General features: G+C 37.7%; 1 pseudogene; it reads right to left on the reverse strand.

Moving 5' to 3' along the window:
• Positions 1 to 1,623: 1,623 nt before the first annotated feature.
• Positions 1,624 to 15,968, reverse strand: LOC126719495 (uncharacterized; annotated as a pseudogene).
• Between the last annotated feature and the right edge of the window lie 1,010 nt (positions 15,969 to 16,978).

The raw sequence follows: 16,978 nt of genomic DNA on the forward strand, positions 1-16,978 counted from the left end.
TTTCAAATTTAGAAGTCAATTACTGCAATTTATTAATTTTGACAGCCTTTGTGCCTCCATGCATAGTCTGGAGGATATTCCAAGCAGTATGAGCAACCTCAACATTAGAGATTCTCTTAAATTCCTCCATAGAAACTGCGTTAAAGATCACATTCATAGCCTTGCTATTAAACGCAACTACTTCTTTTTGAGAAATTTCCCACTCACTAACAGGAGTAGTGGGCTTCTCCCATCCATATTCAACGGAGTTCTACACCCTCTCATCAATGGATTTCAAGAATGCTCTCATCCTTACTTTCCAATAAGCATAATTATTCCAATCAAAGTGAGGAGGAATAACTAGAGAGTGTCTGTGTTCCATGACAATAGGGGTCAAGGATCAGTTTAGTGATTAAAGGATCAACAACAAAAGAGCTACCGCTCTGATACCACTTGATAGTTTTTAGACCCCTTAAACAATTGATTTAACCTAGGTAATTAGCCAAGTTGTTACTTAGTCCAATTAAACAAGTCTAGGTTATCATAATATAAAATATCAAATCATGCAAAATAGCGGAAAATAAATAACACAAGATATGATTACCCAGGAAACCAAACCGGTAAAAAACCTGGGGAGGATTTGACCTAGCTATCCTCAAGGTAAACTTGAATACACTATCTTGAAAGAATCGAAGTTCAAACAATAAGACTTACAAGCCCCCACGCTCGACTTCTTATTGCTACCCACCAGTAGAACTTACTAACACGACCACGTGCAAGCTCCAAATCCACGGACTCCTTCTTTCTTGGATTCACCACCAGATATAAGCACACCTACTTGTGTTTTCTTTAAACTTCAATGGCAGCAACTGAATTGATCAACAAGACGTAGATAGATCTTATCCTTGAAAACCCTAAGTTTGTGTAAAGGAAAACTCCTCTCGATCTCACAAGAGATTTACACAAACTGCAATTATGAGCAACATTAAAATGTGGCTAGGGTTTGCCTTTTATACTTAGGACAAATAAGAAACCCTAAAAACGTTTTAAAATACTTAGGGCTGAGTTGGAAAAATCTGCAGAAAATCATTCTGCCCGAGCTTCGATCGATCGAGCCTGTCTTTCGATCGATCTATCGAGCCAGGCCGGAAGGCACAATGCTTTCTGCTTTAACTCGATTCCAACTTTACATAAAATCACAACTTTGAGCTAGACTAAAACACTTCTAAAACATTTTTTTGATCATGGTTTTCCAACAATACAAATTAGAGTTCTAAATACATAAAATCCTAAGACTTTAGAACCTAACATTCACAATTTGCCAATTGTTCTAAACTTTTAGAACCTAATAAGGGGCAATAAATAATTGCAACATGATCGGATGGTGAATTAAAAAATTGCAACAATTAAATCCCTTTTGATAAGAATTAAGACCAATTAACTTCCACTATATTAAATTTCATAATTTCAAAATTTTACTACTCCACATAATAAATTTTTATTTTCATTTATTGAATCAAAGAGTTTCATATTACATATGACTTGTTGGTACATTTGGTGTGACATGAAGAGAATACAAAAAATAAGAATCCTCTTCTTATTTTTTATTTTTTCTCCCTAAATTTGAAACAGTAATCTAAATGATCATGGACAATTAGGGTTTCTACCAGGACCACCATAGTAAAAGTTGTTTATAAAATTTGTGACATTATAGCAATTTGGTTTCATAACGAAACTGTAACTTTTTTTGGGAAACCTGAGAATGTTTGAACCATCAATAATTTGGAGATTTGTGAAGTAACTAGCCCTGCTGAACCCTTCTTCACGGAAATGACCGATGCCCATTTGTGTGGAGGTGTGCTGCCCATTTTTTTTGTTGGTTTAGTACCAATCCTCCCCATAGGATTTGTGAAGCGCTTTTAGATAGGGATACGAATAGGGAGGCAGGCCAATATCCCATTAGATACTTATTCCCAACTTGCAACCACCAGTCTCCTCCTCCTTTGATGTCCTACCTCATTGTACATGCCATGCAAATCAGTTCGTATTATTTTGAATGATGAATGAAGGTATGAAGGTTAAATATTCTTTCACTTATTTATGTGCATACACATTCCTGTAATTGATGCGACAATATACATATTTAAAATATATATATATATACATATATATTTATATATCTATATTTAAAACATAAAAATAAATGTGAAAAAATGAATGTAAAAAGTATAAGTAAGAGAATAAAAACCAAGTATATGCGAGAGAATAAAAACCTATCGGTAAAACATTATATTTTAGGTGTGATATATATTTCTATTGAAAGGGAAAAAAAAATGAATCTTTTTTTGTGCAGAACAGCTAGACTTAAATTTGCGGTCTTAAAAAATAAGTCAGGTAAAAATTAATTGAGTATAGAAAAACTTGAAACTTTAAATTTAAAAAGTTTTATGTAATAATAAATAAACCGAGAAATATGAATTTCAAACATAAACTGTTACAAATAAAACCAGAAGAATATAATAGGGCTTGGGCCTTGAGCCATATCTGTAAGATTTGTTACTATGAATTTTTTTTATTATAGAAAAACTACGTATGATATAATAATATATATATATATATATATATATGTATCCAAAAATTAGAAGTATTTGATAAAGTAATTAAATTGAAATTTTTTACTACCTTCCAGACAAGGAGGTGGAGTTCATATTGGGAACCAGCATAGACGGAAATAGGGTTGAGGCTTCCACCCAGCGCAATTTCCTTGTTGAATTGAACAAAGCCAGATGAGCACAATAGATTGTAGCAGCCCCTAGTTTGATTTTTATCTTTCTGCAGGAATGAATAAAAGACTATTTTTTGAAAACCAGTAAAAAGAAACTGTTAGGTTCTAAATGTTTAGAACAATTGGCAAATCGTGAACACAAACTTGTCTAGATATAGATCTTAGAGTCTATAGGTATTATTAGACAATGCTCAAGGTGATTCAAGTCAAGATTCAAGAACATACAAGCTGCATGAAGAAGATTTCATAATCTGTCTGGTTCGATCAATCGAAAGACAGGCTCGATCGATCGAAATTCGTATCTGCAGAATTTTAATTAAGCCCAAACAGCAGTTCAAGCTCATTAAGGATTAGGGTTTCTAATCTACTTCTCCCAGTATGTAAAGGAAACCCTAAGCACGTTTTTATGTGGCTTTTTAGAGAGAAAAGAGTGTGCCTCTTTTGTATTTCGGGTTTTGTTCCTAAAAAGCTCTCTTATGTCTTCTACCGGTGCTATTCCTTGAAGAATCTCAAGATCCGGTATTGTAAAAGTTACTGCCTTCTCTTGTCATTAAAGGTGCTGATGATCTAAACCTTCAAGGGTGGTCTTGGAGTCACAAACAAGAGAGTTTGTGTTGCTAAATCTTTGAGTGGGATCTCAAAGTCACAAACGGGGGTGTTTGTGTTTTGCAAAGGCCAAAGAAAGAAGGAGTCCGTGGATTCGGAGCTTGCACGTAGTCGTGTCAGTAAGTTCTACTGGTGGGTAGCAATAAGAAGTCGAGCGTGGGGGCTTGTAAGTCTTATTGTATGAACTTCGATTCTTTCAAGATAGTGGATTCAAGTTTACCTTGAGGATAGCTAGGTCAAATCCTCCCCAGGTTTTTTACCGGTTTGGTTTCCTAGGTGATCATATCTTGTGTTATTTATTTTCCGCTGCTTTGCATGATTTGATCTTTGATATTGTGATAACCTAAACTTGTTTAATTGGACTAAGTAACAATTTGGCTAATTACTTAGGTTAAATCAATTGTTTTAAAGGGTCTAAAAACTAACAGAAACAATAATGGTGGGGAAGTAAAAAATTAAAACACCTACAGTATAGAAAAAAGTGAAGAGTCTAGAGTTGTAATCTCCATATACATTATAGTTGACCTGTTATTACACACAAGTAATTTTTGTAAAATTATTAGTAATTCATTGTTTTGCAAGGGCCTAAAAGAAAAAAAGTAAAGATGAAATTAAATAATAAATATACCATCCAGCCAGCTTGAATGCTGTAAGGTTGAATTTATTCAACCATCTAATTGGCTTTATTCCGTGCCAAATTTGCTTGTAATTCAGCATTTAGTAACCCTGTATTTAGGTGGGTTTGTTGTAAGGGTAGTAAGTGAGATAGAGTGTAGTTTGCTCAAGAGTGTGCAAGAAAACAGAGACCCGCGGCTGGGACTCGCGGGTGGACTCGCGGCTGCAAGCCGCCAGAAGCAGCACACGTGCCAAGCATGCTGGAAGATGAACAGTCATGCTAGCTAGAGCACTACAGGACAAAACAGGACAACTGGCCATACGGTTAACTCGCGACTAGATCTCGCGACTTGGTCAAGCCGCGAGGTCAAGCCGCGAGCCACCCCTGTTTTGTAAAACCTGACGTTTCACATTCCTCTCCCACTCCAGTATAAATACCCCTTTAACCCACGATTGAAAGAGAGCTTCCAGAGAGAATTTTGAGAGAGAAACCCTAAAGAACAACCAGATTGCTTCACCCACAATCTCTACCTTAGAGTCTCTTCAAATTCCCCTACTCTCTTCCTCTCCATTGTCAAATCCTTAAGAGGCATTATACCAAACCTGGTTCTCACCATCATCATCACTGTGAGACAGTCGTTTGGATTTCTGGGAAGCAGTTAGGAAGGAGCCAATCTTCATTGGTTGATGCTACGGTCTAGTAGCGGAATCCGGGAAGCTAGAAAAGAAAAAGGTTCGGCGCAACCTCGTTGGAGCAAGAAGCTTGGAGGGCTTAGGTGCACTAGGTAGATTAGGCTTGGAGGGTCTATTGCTGTCCGTGTATCCTAACTGTATTTTCTAGTGGATTGATTACCGCTTGGAGGGCGGCGGAGAGGTTTTTCGCCGAGAACTTCGGTTTCCTCTTCGATAACACATCGCGTGTTGTCTTTGTGTTTGCATCTTCCTTCCTCTCTATCTTTGCCTTCATATTTATCTGCTGTGGATTTTATTTTGTTATGGCTTAGATAGTTTATAACCAATTTCATATTATAGCATATGTTAAGTTTCCGCACACTAGTTGTTTGACATATTGCTTGTATTGGTTAAGTTGTAATTTGGGAGTCTAAACGTTCAAAAGTGTTTTTATACATGTTTTTGAACCTTCAATTGGTATCAGAGCGGGTACACTTGTTGTGGTTTAAATACCTAAGTGTGATCCTTGACCCCTTGTGTTTATTTGCCATGGATTGTGCTTTATATGCCTCTTTGCATGATTTGGTTGGTGATGAATGTAACATGCCACATGTTTGTGAAAATGCCTCTATGAGTGTTAATCCTCATAAGTGTGATGACATGTTATTTGAATCCATGGGTGTTGTTGACAAACTCTTGAAGAAAAATGCTAAGAAGTTTCAAAAGAATTTAAGCAAGTTATTTTGTGAAAAGGATGATTTGATTGCTAAGCTCAATGAATCCAACAAATTGGTTGAGAAATATAAAAAACTTGCTGAAATTTCTCTTGAAAAGCTGAAAGAGTTTGAATGTTTGAATATGGACTTGGATGCTAAACTTGTTTTGTCTAACAAACTTGTTGATGATCTTAAATGTGAAAATGAATCTCTTAAGATGCATGCCAAGTGTTTGATTGCTGAACCCATTGATAAAATGGATGATAATATTTGTTGCAATCATGTTGTGGTACCCGATTTTGTGCCTAGTGTGTGTTCTACCGTAAAGGACAAATCGGTGTACATTCGTCCACATAAAAGAAATCAAAAGGTGGAGAGAAAGGCTGTTAAGTCAAAGCCTCTATTTAGGTCTCAACCTAAGGCTTTGGATGGATCTAAGTTTGTTCCAACTTGCCACCATTGTGGTGTGATTGGTCACATAAGACCCCAATGCCCCAAGTTAAAAAGAGAACAAACCTGTGTTGCTAGATCTCTTCCCAAAAAGCCTAGTAGACCTAAACACATTGTGTGTCACCATTGTGGTGCCTTTGGTCATGTAAGACCTCAATGCTCTAAGTTTCATGCTTTTAAAAAAATCAAAAGAAAAGAAAAACTTGAGCTTTTTGGAAGTTGTGCTAAAAAGAGTAAACTGGTTTTAAGTGAAAATAACATGTTGTTAAAGAAAGTGTTTAATGCTCTTAAATCCTTGACTATGTGCATCTCCAGTTCTCATTCTTCCAACCCTCGTCTCATTTCTCATGAGACACTCATTCCAAACAATCATTCCGTTTGGATGAGGAAGGGTTCCTATGGTTGAGCTTTTGCTCTTTTGGTCCTTGATCTAATTCTTTCGATCTTTGTAGGACCCTTCATGCATTAAATGTCATATCTTCATGCATTTTGTGCATCTAGCATTTATTTGTATGCATTGTTTCGTTTTTTATCTTACTTTTATGTTTCTATTTTGTGTGAGTAAAAATCCAAAACCACATAAAAAGTGAAAAATTCAAAAAGTTTGATCGTATATGTTTGAGCACATATCACATGTGAGTTTGGCCTTGTACCTTTGTACAAATGGCTTTGTGCATTTACGAGCTTAGCTTGTTAGTTTTTGCACTTATATCTTTGTGGGAAAAATCTTGACATCTTTGTGTGATTGTTGTAAATCGATCTTCAAGCTTGTCATGAATGATTTGTCAATAGTCATGTTAGTTTTGATACATGCGTAGACTTGTGCTTATATCTCTTCCCACTCTTTTATTTTTATTGCTTAAAGAGCTCAATAAATGTAAATCTCAAAATGAAAAGAGATAATGAGCTGCAAAAGCCATCGCACATACTAGTATTCGACTAGGAAAAAGGGAAAGCGACTTATATGAAAATGTATGATGCCCAAAAAGCCAAAGGCTTGTTCTTCAAAGTGAAATATCAAAAATTTCAGGCATCAATCTCAAAAATGAGATGTATTGCTCAAAATGAGTTGTATTGATTCAAAATGATCAAATGATATGAATTGTAAGGAGCCAAATGAAAAGCTTCAATCTTATGTAATCATTTTCTTGTGGGAGGTCATATATGTTCACTTCTATAATTGAGATAGACCACTTGACTTAGTACTAGTTGTGTATGACTTGATTGAATTGATCATTGAAGCTTCACTCTAGACTAAGGACTATTCCACATTTGATACACACACACAACACACATGCCTAATGTTCAATGAATGTCTTATTCATTTGTTAGATTGTACTTGTCTAAATGTGATGTGTGTGTGCTCAATCTTATATGAATTAATCCCAAAAAGATTTTTGATCATTTTATATGTTTTTGGAAGTGATTTTTATCACTTTTTGTGTTTATGTTTAGTGCTTACTTTGTTTTTCAATGTTTAAACATGTTCTGAATTGAAAAACAGGTGTCAGAGTTTTTCGCGGCTCAGCTGGCGACTTGCCAGTCGCGAAACCCCAGTCGCGAGTTCATCCAGAAGCTTTTGGCGGCTCACTGGCGGCTCACTCGCGACTCGCGAAAATTTTCGCGGCTGAAACTCGCGGCTCGCGGCTTGCTCGCGACTGAACCTCGCGACTCGCCCAGTCACGAATCGCCCAGAAACAAGTTTTTAATGGGCTTTTTGTGGGAAACTTGTTTTAAACCTCTCCCATCCTCTCTAAAACCCCTCTTTCAATATTTTTACATCAAAATCCAACCAATTTGAGTGGTTTTTCATTCCATTAACATTTCTAAGGTAATTATCAATTCTTTTCATTTTTTTTGATCCTTGGATTATGTTTTGGAGAGCTTTGTGCTCTTGGTTGGGATTTTTATCATTGGGGTTGGGAAAACTTAATTTTTGTCAAATTTCTTTATGGGATTGGTTTCTTTTTGTTGATATGCATTGGATGTTGGCCCCTTGTGGCAGAAAGAACATGTATGAAGGGTGGATTTCATGGTGTTCATGCATTGTTTCACATTATTGTTCATAGTGTGCATGCTAGGTGTTTGATAAAATGCCTCTTAGACATTTTCTCGCTTGTTTGGACTCCGATGAGTACCAAACTTTGGGGTTTCTCATGTTTCCTCGTTAGGAACATGTTTGGTTCATTAGTTGTGTATTTTACACACTTTGCCCCACATGTGCATTTTTCATGCATTGGTCATGCATGCACTTAGCCACCTCTTGCACACACTTTTGTTACCCTTGTCATGCATTGGTCTTTACCTTATTTCTTCATGCTAGCATGTCATGCTTACCTTATGCTTTGTAGCATGTTACTTTGTCTTAGGTTTGAGCTTCATTTTCTCATTCATCTTGCACCTCTCATGCATCATTAGCATTGTTCATACCTTCTTCTCTTGCCCTCGTTTCTTCTTGACCCTTTGTCTATTCCTGACAAAAAGGGGGAGAGTATACTCTAGAGAATGTTTCGGAGTATTTTGTCATTTCTATATGACTCTTGTGCACATCCTTAGGGGGAGAAATTCTATTTCTCATGCACATTTGTAGGGGGAGAGATATTCCATAGGGGAGATGCATATACCAAGGGGGAGAAGACATTGTGTTAACTAGAAAACCTTGTTCTGTTTGTTTTCTTGTTGGCTTTATGGTGCTTTGTGTTATGCTTTGGTGTTCTCATTGCATCATGTTTGTGCTTTGGACATGCATATATCCCTATGTTATTATGCTTCATTGAATGCATGTTCAGATGATCATTTGCTTTGCTATGTGATCATTGTTGTCATTTCTATACTTGTTATATTATACTTGTCATTTATTACTTGCTTTACCTTGAGGGTCTAATGTGTTTTGTGCAAGTGTTTCAGGGTACAAGTATATATATGTTCCAAGTGCATCACAGCTTCTCATCACTTTGAAGGGGAGAAATTTTAAGCACTTTTAGTTTATATTGTTTAAGTTTTTATTCAATATAATGTGTTTGTACCCATGTGCTTTTGTAAGCTTTTAGGGTTAATGTTTTATGCATAGTTTGTAGGCTTTATGGTATATAGCTTGTTTAATGCAGCCTTTATGCTATGTTGAAATCAGTACTTTAATCTAAATGTTCTGCATTTTGGTTTATGTACTGTCACTCTTGTGCCCTTGTAGGATTGTTCCTAGATGCATATGCCTTGTGTGTTATGCATTGGTTGAGTGTTGAGCATACAAGTGTCTTGCCTTACGTTTGTTAACTTGTATGTTCTTGTGTTCATTCCAAGTGTGAATGAGCACTGCGATCACTACCTTGTGGTGTTCACTTGGTTGATCAAGCCATGGTTTGTTTATTAACTTCATCTTTGCTTGATCTCATATTTGCCTGTTTCATATGCATTTATAATTTTCTGCTTACAATGATCATGGTGTATTGTTGTGTTTCAGGAGTATTATGTTCATATGATTCAAGTGCTTCACAGCTTCTAGAGTTAGGTGTGAGTGAGTTTTGTTCAACTGTTCCCAACTCACATGTTAAGTCTAGAGTCTGTTTTAGGGTTTTATCACGGAATAGCCAAAGGGGGAGATTGTAAGGTTGATTTTATTCAACCATCTAATTGGCTTTATTCCGTGCCAAATTTGCTTGTAATTCAGCATTTAGTAACCCTGTATTTAGGTCGGTTTGTTGTAAGGGTAGTGAGTGAGATAGAGTGTGCAAGAAAACAGAGACTCGCGGGTGGACTCGCGGCTGCAAGCCACCAGAAGCAGCACACGTGCCAAGCATGCTGGAAGATGAACAGTCATGCTAGTTGGAGCACTACAGGACAAAACAGGACAACTGGCCATACGGTTAACTCGCGACTGGATCTCGCGACTTGGTCAAGCCGCGAGCCACCCCTGTTTTGTAAAACTTGACGTTTCACATTCCTCTCCCACTCCAGTATAAATACCCCTTTAACCCACGATTGAAAGAGAGTTTCCAGAGAGAATTTTGAGAGAGAAACCCTAAAGAAAAACCAGATTGCTTCACCTACAATCTCTACCTTAGAGTCTCTTCAAATTCCCCTACTCTCTTCCTCTCCATTGTCAAATCGTTGAGAGGCATTATACCAAACCTGGTTCTCACCATCATCATCACTGTGAGACAGTCGTTTGGATTTCTGGGAAGTAGTTAGGAAGGAGCCAATCTTCATTGGTTGATGCTACGGTCTAGTAGCGGAATCCGGGAAGCTAGAAAAGAAAAAGGTTCAGCGCAACCTCGTTGGAGCAAGAAGCTTGGAGGGCTTAGGTGCACTGGGTAGATTAGGCTTGGAGGGTCTATTGCTGTCCTTGTATCCCAACTGTATTTTCTAGTGGATTGATTACCGCTTGGAGGGCGGCGGAGAGGTTTTTCGCCGAGGACTTCGGTTTCCTCTTTGATAACACATCGCGTGTTGTCCTTGTGTTTGCATCTTCCTTCCTCTCTATCTTTGCCTTCATATTTATCTGCTGTGGATTTTATTTTGTTATGGCTTAGATAGTTTATAACCAATTTCATATTATAGCATATGTTAAGTTTCCGCACACTAGTTGTTTGACATATTGCTTGTATTGGTTAAGTTGTAATTTGGGGGTCTAAACGTTCAAAAGTGTTTTTATACACGTTTTTGACTTTTAGGGTTAATGTTTTATGCATAGTTTGTAGGTTTTATGGTATGTAGCTTGCTTAATGCAGCCTTTATGCTATGTTGAAATCAGTACTTTAATCTAAATGTTCTGCATTTTGGTTTATGTACTGTCACTCTTGTGCCCTTGTAGGATTGTTCCTAGATGCATATGCCTTGTGTGTTATGCATTGGTTGAGTGTTGAGCATACAAGCGTCTTGCCTTGCGTTTGTTAACTTGTATGTTCTTGTGTTCATTCCAAGTGTGAATGAGCACTGCGATCACTACCTTGTGGTGTTCACTTGGTTGATCAAGCCATGGTTTGTTTATTAACTCCATCTTTGCTTGATCTCATATTTGCCTGTTTCATATGCATTTATAATTTTCTGCTTACAATGATCATGGTGTATTGTTGTGTTTCAGGAGTATTATGTTCATATGATTCAAGTGCTTCACAGCTTCTAGAGTTAGGTGTGAGTGAGTTTTGTTCAACTGTTCCCAACTCACATGTTAAGTCTAAAGTCTGTTTTAGGGTTTTGTCACGGAATAGCCAAAGGGAGAGATTGTAAGGTTGATTTTATTCAACCATCTAATTGGCTTTATTCCGTGCCAAATTTGCTTGTAATTCAGCATTTAGTAACCCTGTATTTAGGTGGGTTTGTTGTAAGGGTAGTGAGTGAGATAGAGTGAAGTTTGCTCAAGAGTGTGCAAGAAAACAGAGACTCGCGGCTGGGACTCGCGGGTGGACTCGCGACTGCAAGCCGCCAGAAACAGCACACGTGCCAAGCATGCTGGAAGATGAACAGTCATGCTAGCTGGAGCACTACAGAACAAAACAGGACAACTGGCCATACGGTTAACTCGCGACTGCATCTCGCGACTTGGTCAAGCCGCGAGCCACCCCTGTTTTGTAAAACCTGACGTTTCACATTCCTCTCCCACTCCAGTATAAATACCCCTTTAACCTACGATTGAAAGAGAGCTTCCAGAGAGAATTTTGAGAGAGAAACCCTAAAGAAAAACCAGATTGCTTCACCCACAATCTCTACCTTAGAGTCTCTTCAAATTCCCCTACTCTCTTCCTCTCCATTGTCAAATCGTTGAGAGGCATTATACCAAACCTGGTTCTCACCATCATCATCACTGTGAGACAGTCGTTTGGATTTCTGGGAAGCAGTTAGGAAGGAGCCAATCTTCATTGGTTGATGCTACGGTCTAGTAGCGGAATCCGGGAAGCTAGAAAAGAAAAAGGTTCGGCGCAACCTCGTTGGAGCAAGAAGCTTGGAGGGCTTAGGTGCACTGGGTAGATTAGGCTTGGAGGGTCTATTGCTGTCCTTGTATCCCAACTATATTTTCTAGTGGATTGATTACCGCTTGGAGGGCGGCGGAGAGGTTTTTCGCCGAGGACTTCGGTTTCCTCTTCGATAACACATCGCGTGTTGTCTTTGTGTTTGCATCTTCCTTCCTCTCTATCTTTGCCTTCATATTTATCTGCTGTGGATTTTATTTTGTTATGGCTTAGATAGTTTATAACCAATTTCATATTACAGCATATGTTAAGTTTCCGCACACTAGTTGTTTGACATATTGCTTGTATTGGTTAAGTTGTAATTTGGGGGTCTAAACGTTCAAAAGTGTTTTTATACACGTTTTTGACTTTTAGGGTTAATGTTTTATGCATAGTTTGTAGGCTTTATGGTATGTAGCTTGCTTAATGCAGCCTTTATGCTATGTTGAAATCAGTACTTTAATCTAAATGTTCTGCATTTTGGTTTATGTACTGTCACTCTTGTGCCCTTGTAGGATTGTTCCTAGATGCATATGCCTTGTGTGTTATGCATTGGTTGAGTGTTGAGCATACAAGTGTCTTGCCTTACGTTTGTTAACTTGTATGTTCTTGTGTTCATTCCAAGTGTGAATGAGCACTGTGATCACTACCTTGTGGTGTTCACTTGGTTGATCAAGCCATGGTTTGTTTATTAACTCCATCTTTGCTTGATCTCATATTTGCCTGTTTCATATGCATTTATAATTTTCTGCTTACAATGATCATGGTGTATTGTTGTGTTTCAGGAGTATTATGTTCATATGATTCAAGTGCTTCACAGCTTCTAGAGTTAGGTGTGAGTGAGTTTTGTTCAACTGTTCCCAACTCACATGTTAAGTCTAAAGTCTGTTTTAGGGTTTTGTCACGGAATAGCCAAAGGGAGAGATTGTAAGGTTGATTTTATTCAACCATCTAATTGGCTTTATTCCGTGCCAAATTTGCTTGTAATTCAGCATTTAGTAACCCTGTATTTAGGTGGGTTTGTTGTAAGGGTAGTGAGTGAGATAGAGTGAAGTTTGTTCAAGAGTGTGCAAGAAAACAGAGACTCGCGGCTGGGACTCGCGGGTGGACTCGCGGCTGCAAGCCGCCAGAAGCAGCGCACGTGCCAAGCATGCTGGAAGATGAATAGTCATGCTAGCTGGAGCACTACAGGACAAAACAGGACAACTGGCCATACGGTTAACTCGCGACTGGATCTCGCGACTTGGTCAAGCCGCGAGCCACCCCTGTTTTGTAAAACCTAACGTTTCACATTCCTCTCCCACTCCAGTATAAATACCCCTTTAACCCACGATTGAAAGAGATCTTCCAGAGAGAATTTTGAGAGAGAAACCCTAAAGAAAAACCAGATTGCTTCACCCACAATCTCTACCTTAGAGTCTCTTCAAATTCCCCTACTCTCTTCCTCTCCATTGTCAAATCGTTGAGAGGCATTATACCAAACCTGGTTCTCACCATCCTCATCACTGTGAGACAGTCATTTGGATTTCTGGGAAGCAGTTAGGAAGGAGCCAATCTTCATTGGTTGATGCTACGGTCTAGGTGCGGAATCCGGGAAGCTAGAAAAGAAAAAGGTTCGGTGCAACCTCGTTGGAGCAAGAAGCTTGGAGGGCTTAGGTGCACTGGGTAGATTAGGCTTGGAGGGTCTATTGCTGTCCTTGTATCCCAACTGTATTTTCTAGTGGATTGATTACCGCTTGGAGGGCGGCGAAGAGGTTTTTCGCCGAGGACTTCGGTTTCCTTTTCGATAACACATCGCGTGTTGTCTTTGTGTTTGCATCTTCCTTCCTCTCTATCTTTGCCTTCATATTTATCTGCTGTGGATTTTATTTTGTTATGGCTTAGATAGTTTATAACCAATTTCATATTATAGCATATGTTAAGTTTTCGCACACTAGTTGTTTGACATATTGCTTGTATTGGTTAAGTTGTAATTTGGGGGGTCTAAACGTTCAAAAGTGTTTTTATACACGTTTTTGAACCTTCAAATGCTATTATACTCTGTAGGAGCATTACCACCTAGGATTTCGAGTTGAGACAAGCCGATCTCAGCTTGTTCCTGGATTTTTGGTTTCCAAGTGTTTATGGTTGCCTTAGTTCCATAATAATTATCTTCTGTCACAAAAACTATTACATTCTAGAAACTCAACCAAAAAAACATGAAGGTTGTGAGTGTCGACTTCTTGAGTGTCCTTACTTAGTAGTAGTAGTAGATATCATTGAGTTCAAACCTATTAAGTTGTACCTCTTGGAAAGCAATTTTAGTGGTGTCCGTGGTATCAAACTGAGGTTATTTGTTCCTTCCATAATTTGCTACAGAGCTTGCCCTTAATAAATCTTCTTCTTTAGTTCTTCTGATGGGAATAGTTTCTTCAGGACACATTCCATTCTAGTGCCATAATTGAGTAATTTCGGACTCGGACTTTGAAGAGACGTCGTCAAATGAAAGCCTTTCCGAGTGAAAACTTGGTCTCATCTAAGGCATATATGCACAAATCGAACCCCATACCATACCATACATATAATAGGGATCAAATTATTAGCGGTTCCAAATAATCAATTACTTAATTTAACTACCTAGTCACCTGAATTGTATGATTCCTGAAGAAAGGATGATCAAAAGCTGGTTGGTTTTTGATATGTACACAGTCGATTATATCTCCATCTGGGCTCTGTATCAGATACATTTTCTCATCACACACAGATAGATTTCAGTTTAAGATCATAAAAAAGTAGTAAATGCGGGAGTCATGGAGACACCATAACACACAAAAGAGAATAATTATTTTAGGACTAAAGCTGAAAATACTATATAGAACACAAACTTTGCTTACCCCAAAGAGAAGGAAGAAAAAAAAAAGGAGAGAGAGAGAGAGAGAGAGCTAAAAGGAAGAGAAAAAGAAGGTGGGAATATATAAAAGGACAAAGTTTGGCTACAAAATTGGTTATAGCTTAAGGCAACAACTTCCTTTAAAAAAAATAAATATTGCTACATATTTTAAAAATCTAATTGTTAGATGCATGTTTTTTTTTAACTCTTAACACATATGTCAAATTCAAAAATTCTCAACAAACAAACTCAAATTCTCAAATTTCAATCAAAAATCAACCCTGAATCAAACTAGAAATTCTTATACCCAAACTCAAAATTCTGAACAACTCAAACTCAATTCTCAAATTTTAATCAAAACCCAACATGAATCAAACCATAAATTCTCATACCCTAACTCAAACTTCTCAACATGTTAAACACAATTCTCAAATTCAATAATATACAAATCAAATTTATCAACCATCAATCACACACAACAAATTACCAGAAATTTTTTTTTTTTTTTAAAAAAAAAGGGGAAGAGCAATTAAGATCTAAGAGAAATCATGGTGCAAAGCCATGCAGAACCCACCCCAAATCTCAACCACCCATTGCAACCATAAAACCTAGCTACCTGCCACCCACCATAACCCACAAACCAGCCAAAAACCCAAATCGATAAACCCACATAGTGGTAGAAAAATACCGATTTGAGAATCAGTGGGTGAGTCGAGGATGGTGGAGGTGGAGGTGGTGATTGAGGATAGTGAATTGAATGATTGGATTTGAAAAAAACAAAAAAAGAAGAAGGTTGAACTGATAATCGGAGGTTGGAGCTGACGATGGTTGAGGTTGAGTCAGCAATGAGTGGTGTTAGAGATGAGTGGTGTCAATGAACCTGAGAGTGATGAGTGGCTTTGGTTTGTGGGAAGAGAGAACTTGAGAGTGAGAGGGAAGAGACCTGTTTTACTCATGAGAGAGAGATAGAGAGTAGAGAGATTTTTTTTGGGGGGGGGGGGGTAGTTGTGTGAAAGAGAAGCGTAAAATGTTTTATACTTCATTTAGGAGTAAAACATTTTATGCTTGGGAGGGGTTTTTTTTTACAGTTTGACTATAAAATATTTTACAGCTAACCAAATTTTACACCCAAACAAACATGGTAAAATAATTTCCAGAAACTATTTTACTTCAAAACAAATGGAGCATAAAAAAGAATGTTATATGAAGTAATTAATAACCTTGATGGATTTAAGAGTTGGCTTGTTGAGGCGCTTCAACTGCTGTTGAATATCCAATTTTTGTTTCTGACCAAAGATGATGTTAGTGTTTCCAATTCCAGTTGCTACCATTGGTATGAGAAAGCACAAGCACAAGGTCATCTTTACTGCCCTTGACCACCTCCTCCCTCTGACACAAGGCAACGCCATAACTAACTAATACTTGAAGTAGGTTGCTGGTTTGCGGTGTGCAATGATATTGCTAGCTTTGGTCGTCCCCTTTGTAATACTTAAAAATGTTCAATTGTTTGTCTTTGAACTGTTACACATTCTCTCTCTCAATCTATCTATTTATAATCTATCTATCTATTTACAAAGAGAATTGAAATATTCTCAAGTGCCACATTGGAGATAAGAACAAATTAAATATTGACTTTTTGTTTCATTTGGTTCAATGTTTTGAGTCTTTTCCTCTCTCACACATACAAGTCTAGGTTAGATATAAAAGGTATTTGACAAATTTAAAATAAAATGAATATTTATTTGTTATATAACTTAATCGGATTGTATTAAATGGGATCCCATGTGGATTTCACTTTAGTAGAGATCCTTGTGAGATCCAAGACGTTTTAGGTATGTGGGATCTTAAGATCCAAATCTGGATATTGATTACCATGCATATGACCCATAAATGTCATATATGTCTGAAAGTTCAAATATGTGTATAAACACCCTTGAACGTTTAGACTCCCAAATTACAACTTAACCAATTCAAGCATTATGTCAAACAACTAGTGTGCGGAAACTTAACATAAGCTATAATATGGAATTGGTAAAACTATCTAAGCCAAATTAAAATCACAACCCACAGCAGATAATGAAAAGGCAAAGATAAAGAGGAAGGAAGATGCAAACACAAAGGCAACACGCGATGTGTTATCGAAGAGGAAACCGAAGCCCTTGGCGTAAAACCTCTCCGCCGCCCTCCAAGCAGTAAACAATCCACTAGAAAATATATTTGGGATACATGGACAGCAATAGACCCTCCAAGCCTAATCTACCCAGTGCACCTAAGCCCTCCAAGCTTCTTGCTCCAACAAGGTTGCGCCGAACCTTTTTCTTTTCTAGCTTCTCGGATTCCG

This window comes from Quercus robur, chromosome 3 (assembly GCF_932294415.1).
Source record: "Quercus robur chromosome 3, dhQueRobu3.1, whole genome shotgun sequence".
NCBI lineage: Eukaryota > Viridiplantae > Streptophyta > Magnoliopsida > Fagales > Fagaceae > Quercus > Quercus robur.